This window comes from Petaurus breviceps, unplaced genomic scaffold (assembly GCF_028583685.1).
Source record: "Petaurus breviceps papuanus isolate PSGF00001 unplaced genomic scaffold, PetGlider_PUasm1.0 91041, whole genome shotgun sequence".
NCBI lineage: Eukaryota > Metazoa > Chordata > Mammalia > Diprotodontia > Petauridae > Petaurus > Petaurus breviceps.
The window spans coordinates 2,856,292-2,867,750 of NW_027187400.1; the positions used below are offsets into that span (position 1 = coordinate 2,856,292).

An 11,459-nucleotide genomic window follows, 5' to 3' on the forward strand; every position below is an offset into this window, starting at 1 on the left:
GAGGGCCCTTAGAACACAATGTCAGAGCTGGGAGAGGCCCTTAGAACCCAGAATGTCAGAGGTGGGAGGGGCTGTCTGACTCTGTGACCCATCTGAGGTTTTCTTGACCAAAGATACTAGAGTGGTTTGCCGTTTCCTTTTCCAGCTCATTTGACAGAAAAGAAAACTGAGGCAAACAGGATTAGGTGACTTGTCAAGGGTCACACAGCTAATAAGTGTCTGAGGCCAAATTTGAACTCAGGAAAACAAGTCTTTCTAGAGAGGACTCTTTAGGCCCAGAGTCTATTCACTGCACCATCTAGTTGCCAGAAAGGAACCAGTGGGTGGGGACTAAAGCAGAAATGAAGAGAAAGAAGAATGAGTCTATTGGGGATCCAGGAAGCAGTGTGTGGAACCAGAGGACAGGGATAGGGCTGAGGGGTAAAAGCTGGAGGGAGGGCAGGGTACAGCACAGGGACAACAAGAGAAAGGGAAGGGGGAGAGGAAGGTGTTGGGGTCGTGGGCAGGGGCAGTGGAAGAGTAGCAGGGACAACAAGAAGGTAGAGGGACATGACCCAGAGACTTACTGTGTTCTTACCCACCTCTGGCTCTAGTCACAGAATCTCATAACAGGATAGCACAGTATCATCTGTACCTGAACAGGAATCCTCTCTATGACATGCTTCCCATGGTTGTCAGCAAAGCCTAAACTAAGAGAGCAAATTCAGTTGTGGAACTGGGGTGGATGGCACAGAGGACTGTCTGCCCCCAGTGTGACCATCCCAAGAAGAGGGAGCGGTCTGTCTCCCAGAGAGTCCAGAACACATTCCCATGTCATGGCCAATGGTCCCAGCCCCCTAGAACCTTGGGGAGCCCAAATGAATAGCCCCCAAAAGAGACATAATGGCAACAGCCCTGGAGGGGATGGTCCACGGCCCAAAGAAAGAGAGAAAGGACCTGGCACAGACTGACAAGAGCCAGGAGAGCAAGTATGAGGTCAGAGAAAGTCCATCCCATCCTCCCCTGTGCCAGGGAACTTTTTTGAAGGCCTGGCTGCCCCATCCTACTTCCAGGACTTGTCATCGGCTGACTCTTGAAGACTTCCAGGGATGAGGAGCTCACGTTCTCCCAAGAGAGTTCTTTCCCCTTTGAGACAGATCCATTGTACAGAGGTTTGGTTTGGAGTTGTTTTCTTTTGTTTTTTCTTACATCAACTGAAACTGCAGCAACAGCTTCCACCAGCAGCTCATAGCTCTGCCCTTTGGCACCAGGCCTGAGCTCAATGCCTGTTCCATATGACAGCCCTTCAGATACTTGGTGATGCCTGTCATCTCCCCCTCCTTCAGAATAAACATCACTAAGCTCCCTCTGTGGTGTGGTCTCCAGTTTCTAAGAAATGCTGTCAGCTTTCCATTCATCCTTCCATTCATTCATTCATTCATTCACTCACTTATTCATTTGTTCTTCCATTCATTCATCCTTCCATTCATTCATTCATTTTTCCATTCAGTCATTTACTCAACAAATCTTTAAATGTCCTACTGTGTGCTAGGCCTTGTACTAGTCACTGAGGATACTAAGATACAAAACAGACATAATGGATGACCACATAATAAAGGCCTCCTCATCCCACTCTGGTTGCCAGGGAGCAGTGAGGTATAGTAGAAAGGTTATTTACATGGAGTCAGAGGACCAACTCTGTCACTTAACTATCTCTGTGACCTACAACAAGTCATGTAAGTGCTCTGGGCCTAGGGTCTTCTGTGAAATTGAGGGTGTTGGCCTAGGCAGCCCCTAAAGACCCTGCCACCTCTAGATGTATGATCCTAGCATGCACTTTCTGACTCAGTTTTCTCATCTGTAAAATAAGGGTGATAAGCTAGCTGACCTCTAAACCCCCTTCCACCTCTGAATCTAAGATCATTGGCCCATCTGCAGTCTCCCAAGGCAACTAAGGAGAGAGGGGAGGTGATTGTTGTGGGAGGTAATGTTTCCATCCAACCAAATTCAATTTCCTTGAAAATAAATCATGTTTTCCCAGTGACCTAAATTGAAAACATATTGCTCCAAAAATGCCGTTCAAAGAGAATCACCCAAACCTTTTATCAGTAGAGAGGGCATCATATATCAGACAGCTGGGCTGGGTGTCAATTATCACAATTAATTAGACATTTCCCCAGATGCCTGACAGGACATTCTGTCAGCAGAGCTTTTTGACTTCAATCAGGACCAGGCTGCTGGATTATGCATGAGGCTGCTGGAATTTCAGGTGGCTCCGCTGATCTCCCAAACACTGCCAAGCATCCATGTTCTCCCGGTAGCCGGAGTGAAGGTCACAGGGACAGACCCTCTCCTTCCTGTCCTCAGTCCTAAGAGGCTTGTGGGGAGACAAAGCCGGAGAACAAGGAGGAAATATCACTGTTGGTTTCAAGGCTTTCCCAGGGAGCCAAAGCCAAACTTGGACCCACTTGGGGTAGGCTGACTTTTCTATCTGGGATTGGCTGATAATCTAAAATTCTTAGTGGGTGGCTGGCCTGTTACCTCCAGTTAATTAATCAATCAATCAACAAGTATTTATTATGCACCTACTAGGCACCAGGCTCTACATTAGAGGTTGGAAATACAAGTTCAAAGAATGATACAGTCCCTCTTCTTAAGGAATTTACATTCCTTGCCAAGTTTACTATAGATACCCCTTTTCTTGGAATAGCAGAATATCAGAGTTAGAAAAACCTTAGAGTAAATCTACTCCAACCCATACTAGGGCAGTAAACCCCTCTACATTACTCTGAACTAATAGGGTTTAGACGGTCTCTGATTGAATCCCTCCAACAACAGAGAGCTCATTACCACCCCCCAAAAAACAGCCCATTCCATTTGGGGATGATTTTAATTATTAGTCAGCTTTTCTCTGTATCTAGTGGAAATAAGAGCACATTTGGAATCAGAAGACCTGGGTTCAGTTTCCGGTTCTGCTACTTACTTTGTGACCTGGGAAAATCCCTGTGTTATCTTAGATCTTCTTTTTTTTTTGCTCATTGTTTAAATGAGAGGGTTATTCCAAAGGCCCTCTAGGACCCCTTTCAGTATCTAGGACTTTCTGATCCACAAATCTGCCTTAGAAACTTTTGCCTGGAGTTCCTGGTTCCCTTTAGGGCCCAACAGAGCAAAAATATTCCCCTTCCTGTGCTTGAAATATTCGTTGCTATCTCTCCCCTCCAAGTTTTCTTTTTTCTAGGATAACCACCCCCAGTGTCCTCAAACAATCCTAATGAAACATGGACCCTCTGAAGGACCCCTTTCCAGGCTGGGTATCCTCTTCTAAAAGTGTTCCAGCTTCAGAGACGACAGCACCCAGAACTGAACTCAACACCCCAGAATCTAAACAGGGCCTCAGGAAGGACGATGCCTCCCAGTACAGCCTAACCCTGATAGGATAGCTTGGCTGCCACAGCACCCTGTTCATTTATTTTGAACTTTCAGTCCACTGCACCCCCCAGATCTTTTCCACCCAAACCGTACCTGTTAGTCAATAAATAAGCATTTGTTCAGTACGTACTATGGCCCCCCTGGAAAACTGTGCTTGTCAAATTGATTTATTTTTTGATCCCTTAAGAAAGATTTTACATTTTGCAAAGAAATGTTGGACTTTGAAGTTTAGAAGAGGCCCGGGCTCAAATCTCATCTCCGATGCACACTAATTGTGCTAGCCACTTAGGTTCTCTGAACCTCAGTTTCCTCATCTGTCAAGTGGGAATGGCAATCCCTCTGGCACCTGCCTCACAGGGCTGTTGGGAGGATCAAATGAGATGCTGCATATAAGGAGATTTGCAAGCCTTAAATGGCTGCATCAAAATCATCAATTCAACCTTATTGGTTGAATGAACCAAAATGGTTCATTTTGGCCCTTCTTTCTAGTCTTTCAGAATCTTTGAAGCATCTGACTGTGTCCCTTCAGTTAACCAGATATCAATGTCACCCAGATTTGTGTCACCTGAAAATTTAAGATGCAATTCTGTTCATTCCTTCATAGCCTGGAGGAGCTTCCACCCTGTCTTTCTATCTCCATCAGGACTCCCTTCACTCTTCACTCTCCAGTCACCTCCTGACAATCTCCCCTGACAAAAGAATCACTGCTTGAGCCATTTCTAGAAGCACGCACCATGATCAAATCTGCCATTTAGCCAAAATGGCAAAACACTGTTGTTCCTGAATGGGATGGTCAATCTGCTCCCTTAGGACCCCATTCACTCTCCCTATAACTTTGTGGGCCAAAAAGTCCGGTTCCTGGCCACTACTCTCCTATGTGTATTATTTCCCCCATAATATAATGTAAGCTATTTGAAGAAAGGCATTGTCTTTGCATTTGTATTCATGTGTCTAGGGCTTAGTACTATTAAATGCTTTATAGAGGCTTTTTCATTCATTCACTTATGCATTCATTTGACAAACAAACAAATAAAAATGTTAAGTAGCACAATGACTAGGAGAGAGCCTTCCTGACCTCCATCTTTAAATTCCCATCAGTCTGCTGATGATTATTCTTTGGCTCTGGCCATTCAATCAACACAACTGTACTATATAGCCCAGAGGTATGAAATACCAGATTAAAATGTAACTGGGAAACATTTAACAAACAAATAAAATTAAAATGCAATAGAACATAGATAATGTTAATATGTGGTTTTCTAAGTCAATATACTGCCAGGAAAGATCCTTGCATGTGGTTTAGTGGTCCCCTTTCTATAGAAGTTTGACACCGCTGATCTAGCCTTTATCTTTCCATATTGTCCATAAGGAGAACAAGGGATGCTTCCAAACCACTTACTGAAATCTGGGTGTACTATATCCACAATAGTTATCAGTGATATTAACTGTGAAAAAATAATGCTAATAACCTTTAGCATTCATAAAGAGTTTGCAAAGCACTTTGCATGTGTTAATCTCATTTGGTCTTCACAACAACCCTGTGAAATAGGTGCTTTGTATCCACATGAAGTAACTGAGGATGACATCGGTTAAATGACAATGCCTGGATCATCCCTTGTCAAGTAAGTTATAGGGATTCTTTTGTGGTCGTGGACTTAACTAGACTGAAGTCCTTTCTATCTCTAATAATAATACTGTGATGTTAGAACACAGAACATCATAGCTAGGAGGAGCCTTAGAAGCCAGAATGTCGGAGCTAGGAGGGATCTTAGAATAGAGAATGCCAAAGCTGAGAGGGCCCTTAGAATAGTGAATGTGAGAGCTGGCATGGCCTTCAGAACACAGACTGTCAGAGCTGGAAGGACCCTTAGAACACAGGATGTCAGAGCTGGGAAGGCACTTAGAACACAGAATGTCAGAGTTGGGAGGGCCTTAGATAACATCTAAATTGATGGAAATTAGCTCACCTAAATCTTGTAGCTCATTAGAGTGGCAGAGCCCAGTCTCCTGACTCCCCCTCTGTCTAATGCTTTTTCATTATGCCATGTTGCCCCCTGCTAGTCCCCAGGCCACACAGGTGTAGAGAAACCCTACAGACTACAGGCGTGTTTGTTTTTGTTTTCTCAAATAAAGCTGTGTTTTCTCTTGGTGTTGTCATTCTACGTAGTAAAGACCTGTTAAAACCCTAAGCAAGGGAGATTGTCAATGTGGCTCAGTGCCTAGGGTCTGATTCTGGCAGTGGCTGCTCTCTGCTCTCATTTTTTTAGTAAAACTAAAAATGGTCATTTTAACATTTGAAGCTTTAAGTTGAGTGGGCTTTTTCTGTGTTGGTATGTAGAGCTTTGCAGTGGTCTCCAAAGCTGGTTAGGAAATGTGGCCTTTTATGAGAAGGCACCTGTGTCACTTGGGGCTCCCTACTGGGAAGTAGCAAGTGAGAGGGAAGGCAGGGGACAGCAACAGCACAGAGGCTAATCCTAAGGGAGGAATCATAGTGATTGCTTCATGGTGTAATGAAAAGAACTGGCCCAGGAGTCAGGAAACTGGGGTAATAGCCCACCTCTTCTACTCACTCATTTTCTGACTGTGGATAAGTAAGTTCTTTTAGGCCTCACTTTCCTCATCTGTAAAATGATGATTTTACAAATCAATCAATCATTACAAAAATTAAACTTCTTGCAGCCTGTGTCTTTAGGATGTTTTCAGCTTTAATAGTCAGTGTTGTAATATTCTGTGTTCAGAGGTCTTCCCAGTTCTAACATTCTAGGTTCTAAGGGTGCTCCCAGCTCTGATATCCTATGTTCTAAGGGCCCTCCCAGCCCTGACATTCTGTGTTCTAAGGGCCCTTCCAGCTCTGACATCCTGTGTTCTAAGGGCCCTCCCAGCTCTGACATTCTGTGTTCTAATGTTCCATTCAGCTCTGATACTCTGCGTTTTAAGGCCCTTCCTAGTTCTGACATTCTCTGTTCTCAGGGCCCTCCCAGCTCTGACATTGTGTTCTAAGGGCCCTCCAAGCTCTGACATTCTCTTTTCTAAGTTCCCTCTCAATTCTGACATCCTATATTCTAAGGCACTTTCCAGATACAGCATTCTGTGTTTTAAGGTCCCTCCCAGCTCTGACATTCTGAGTTCTAAAGTCCCACTCAGGTCTGTCAGTCACCATTCTGACATTCCATATTCTAAAGACTCTTTTGGCTCTCACATTCTAGCCTTTATTTAGGGCATCCAGATTAGGAAATAAAAACACAGAGAATAATAATGCATTTATTTACTCTTTCATGGTCACAAAGTACATTCCAGACATTATCTCATTTGATCCTAACAGCTCTGGGCTAGATATCCAAAGCAGTAAATTGGGGACCCAGAGAAAGCCAGGTACATGGGAGGCTGGACACAAAGTTGGCCAGGCCTGTAGCCACTGTGGTGTGTGTGTTATTAATCCCACTTTAAATATAAGGATAAGAGGTCCATTTGCCTGAAGTCACATGGCTAGTAAGGGTTAGGACTCAAGCCCAGGTCCTCCGACACCAAGACATGGACTGTGTTCTGAAAGCCTTGATGTTCCACCTGTGGAGACCAGCATCCCAGAGTCTCCCTAACCCCTCCCCAGATTCCTGCTCTTAGTTCCTGTGATACTACCACTATATCAAAGATAAAAGCTTGAGGCACTCCAATGTGCCATTAGTGTGAATTGTCCAGCTGTTCTGGGAAACAATGTAGAATTAAGTCTTTACATTTTAAAGAATGCACAAAGCCTGCAACCTAGCAATATCTGGGCATATGTCCCCCAAGGAAGTAAAAAACAAAGAGGAAAGATCCATTATATACTAAAATATCGATGGCAGAACTGTTCACAGTATCAAAATTACAGGAAGTAAAATGTAGGTCTACCAATTAGGGAAAAGCTAGACAAATTACTGTTCAGAAATGCAATAGAATATAAGGATGGATGAATAGGAAGAATTCAGAACATCTTGGGAAGATTTGTATAAACTGATGCAGAGAAAAGGAAACAGATCCAGGAGAACAATTTACCCCAATCATATAACAGAAAACAACACAGAAAAACCTCAGAGCTCTGAACAACGCAATGAGCATCTGTATTCCTTAGAACTTATAGAGAGAGAAGTGATTGGTAACAGCGCCAGGATGTGGCTAACGTAGCCAAACATTGTCTAATTAGATTCCTTCTACATACGAAAGGAAGGGGTATTATTGGGAAATAATGAAGATTTTAAAAGACAACAACAAAAAAAACACTTCTAAAAAGTAAATGTAAGGGGGTGGGTGGGGGTGAGTGTGAGTGGGTGTTTTGTCCACATAGGGTAGGTGTATCCACATGGGTCTGTCTAGATGTGGTTCAAAGAGAGAGACATGAATGGATATCTCTAGTCCTCTCCACTCACATTTCTTCAATGGAGACTTTGATCTTTGCCAGGAGGAGGGGAGCAGGGGTTGGGGCCAAAAGTTGACCACTTTGCTCTCCTTAGTGAAAGGACTCCAGGCTAGAATTGTACCTGTCAATCTATACCTACTTAAATATTATGAAAGTAGAGGAAATAATTTTGAGGTTGGAACTAAGCTCCTGAACACTATCCTTTAATGGGGAAGGTGTGCCCCAAGCTATCTATCTAGGACTTGACTCCTTTCCCACCAAATGCCAGCTCTACAATGAATACACATAACAAATAAACCCATTTATCCAAGCCAACAGCAAATAGAAACAAAAAATTTTCATATTAGAAAAGTGCCTTCGTATATGCTTCAGCCGCCTTGAGCTTCCTAACAAAGAGCACCACATGCTACAGGCAAAAAAAAAAAAATAGAAATCAAAAAAAGGTGTACAGGTGAGAGTAAATAAGCCCTCCAACTAGGCAGGAGCTATCCCAGGCTGTCACCCTTTGTCTTAACTTTTGTCCTGCCACTGGACTTCAATGACTCTGGAACACAAAGGGAGGCTGATGACTTTGCACAGCTCTGCTTCACTTAAATCCAATTATCCGATTAATGAATAGGTCAAGACATCATCCATGATGTCATTGAGAGAGAGAGACAGAGAGAGAGAGAGAGAGAGAGAGAGAGAGAGAGACAGAGAGAGAGAGAGAGAGAGAGAGAGAGAGACAGAGAGAGACAGAGAGAGAGAGACAGAGAGACAGAGACAGAGAGACAGAGAGAGACAGAGAGAGACAGAGAGAGAGAGAGAGAGAAACTGACCCAAGGAAAAATTCACTGAATCCTGTAGAATGAGAAGCTGGGAACTTGACCAAGGTGTCAGCTCTTATACATGTCAGTTTCCTTCCCAGAGTCTTTCTCTCCCTTCAGAGACCTGAAGAGACTCTGTTACTACATTTCTACTTTCTTGAAGCTAGAAGTCAGAAGACAGGATCTCTCTTTTTTCAAGCTCTCACCAACTCTGCCTTTTTGGTGGGCATAGAGTATTTAATAATTAACCTCCAGCAATAAAGAGAATCCCATGTAAACAGGGCATAAAGATATGGTTTAGATCCATTAATTTCCTTCTACGCATTATCGCTATAATTGAGGCAGCTGCCACCAGTTGAACAATGGTACCCAGATACAACTGCACAGCCTTATCAAATAGGCTTCCCCTGGCATACATGCTTTCTTTGATTTCATGCTCGCTCTGTATAATAATTTAACTATAAAAATAGGAAATATAAATATTAATTAACCACTTATTATTGATGTTTTAACAATTTGTAAGGAAAGATGTGTAATCTGTGGCCCAGGACCACAGCTCTCTATTTGGTTTATCTGAGTTCATTTTAAAGGCTTCTAATAACAAATATTCTTTGGCTTAAAACTCCTATCAGCAGAATGTCAGAATTGAGCTCACGTTTCGGTCTCCACATAAACAAACAAAACAAAAAGAGGGAGGCAAAAGTAGCCTCAACAACCACGCTAGCACTTGGAACACAGGATAGGCTTTATTTAGCACTCATGCACTTTAAAAATAAAAGCACAACAGAATGGACTCGTACCCAATATATAAACAGCCCAAACGATTCTCCTTCTTTCTCTGGTGGGCTTCCCCCTCCCTTAAGAACTCACACAGTCTCTGAAATTTATAATGCTACTCCATGGTTAGGCTTCCCTCGACTCCCACCCTGGAAGGAGAAAGCACTCACGGTCCCTGGAGACACAAATATTTCTTCCACTGCACACTGGTTTCCTAATTCTCAGGATCACGGCACCGAGTGGGTACAGAAGTGGGAAAGAAGTAGAAAGAGACAGGAATTCAATCCCTCAGATTTTCACAGTCCATAAAATTCAGAGCACTAGTAAAGGGTTTGGTCCACCACGTGATAGCTCGGGTTCAGGCTTCTCCTCAATTCTCACTCCTGGTTGGCCCAAGAACTCCTCTGAGCCAGAGACGCTCATCCAAGCAACATCCAAGGACTGGAGAGTACTTAACTCAGACCATCGAACTTGTCCAACTTTGCCACACAACAAATGTTCTTGGCAATGACCCGTCACGGTTCCCTGCTAGGTTCACTGGACACTGATCCAGAAATCCTCCGCATCTAGTTTTCCCTTTCTCTCCTGGTTTGGGCTCCATTATTCCCCCTCAGTATAATGTGAATTTAACATGGTTCAAACTCTCAGATGTCCAAAGTCTGCTGCTGAGATCTTACACTTTCTGCTATCTCCTCTATGTTTCCCCAGATCTTCCCCTACTGCCATACTCAGTCACCTACTGCAATGATGCTGCTGATAAGCCTGGCTCATGTAAAGATCTATCTCCAGAGACCCAACCTACTCCCATCTGACCCACATTTTGGGCTCTCAGGGAAGACCATTCAGCTCAGGCTTAGCTTCCCTTTTTCTGCTACTCTGTGACTAGCTTCTGAAATCATTTCTGGTCAACCTAGAACTATAGATTTAGAGCAAGAAAGGAGGTTAGAGCTGTATTCTAGTTGAATCACCTTATTGTACAAGTGAGGAAACTGAGGCACAAGTTAAGTGACTTGCTGAAAGTCTCACAGGTAATAAATAGTAAAACTGGTATTTGAGGAGTTGAGACTGAAACCCAGCCTCTCCAACTCCAAATTCAATACTTTCTACTGTAATATACCACCCCACCCCTTAAATTAGGGTAGCAGTTGACATTCTAAAACCAGCACAGCCTGCTGCCACTCCATACTGAAACTGTACCCTCCATATGGAGTCTGGGAAAAGCAGATAAGGAACGTGACCAGGAGCCTTGGGAACTAAGGCAATGCTGGATTCCCAAATTGGCTGTTCAGAAACATAGGACCTTCCATCTTCTAAGACTCTAACTCTGACATTCTGTGTTCTGAGACTCCTCTCAGCTCTGATATTCTCTGTTCTAAGAGCCCTCCCAACTCTGACATTCCATGTTCTAAGATTCTTCTCAGCTCTGACATTCTGGGTTCTAAGCCCCACCCCCACCCCAGCTCTGACATTCTGTGCTCTCAGGGCCCTCCCAGCTCTGACATTCTGTGTTCTAAGGGCCTTCCCAGTTCTGACATCCTGTGTTCTAAGGACCCTCCCAGCTCTGACATTCCATGTTCTAAGGCCCCACCCATTCTGTATTCCTTCCAATTAGGGGTCTGTTTGGCAGTTGATTTTGATGACTTATGTAAACTCCCTGCAACTTTCCGGTGTCAGAAGCAAAAACTTCTAGAAATGGAAAAGTTCATTTGTTCTCATTTGCTTAAAATCATGGGACATAAAATGTTGGAAATGTAAGAAAACTTAGAAAATAGAATGTTAAAATCATATGTGCCCACAGAATAAAGAATAGGGGAAAAAACCTTTCTCGAAAGGAATCTCAGTACTGAAAGGAACATTAAAACATAGACTATCAGAACTAGAAGAGATCTTAGAACCCACAGAGCTGGAAGGGGCCTTAGAACCCAGGATGTGAGAGCTGGGAGGGTACTTAGAACATGGAATGGCAGATCTAGGAAAGAACTTAGGACACAAAATGGCAGAGCTGCAAGAGATTTTAGAACATAAAATATTAGTACATATAGTATTAAGTGAGAAGAGACTTTTGGGCCACGGAA

General features: G+C 43.4%; 1 long non-coding RNA gene across 1 annotated transcript in view; it reads right to left on the reverse strand.

Annotated features, from left to right (window-relative positions):
• The window catches only part of LOC138153966 (uncharacterized), a 143,536-nt gene extending 133,715 nt beyond the window's left edge, over positions 1–9,821 (reverse strand). The window contains exon 1 of the long non-coding RNA XR_011166514.1: positions 9,555–9,821. This is a non-coding gene — a long non-coding RNA (uncharacterized lncRNA). The remainder of the gene's footprint in view (positions 1–9,554) is intronic.
• Positions 9,822–11,459: the final 1,638 nt, after the last annotated feature.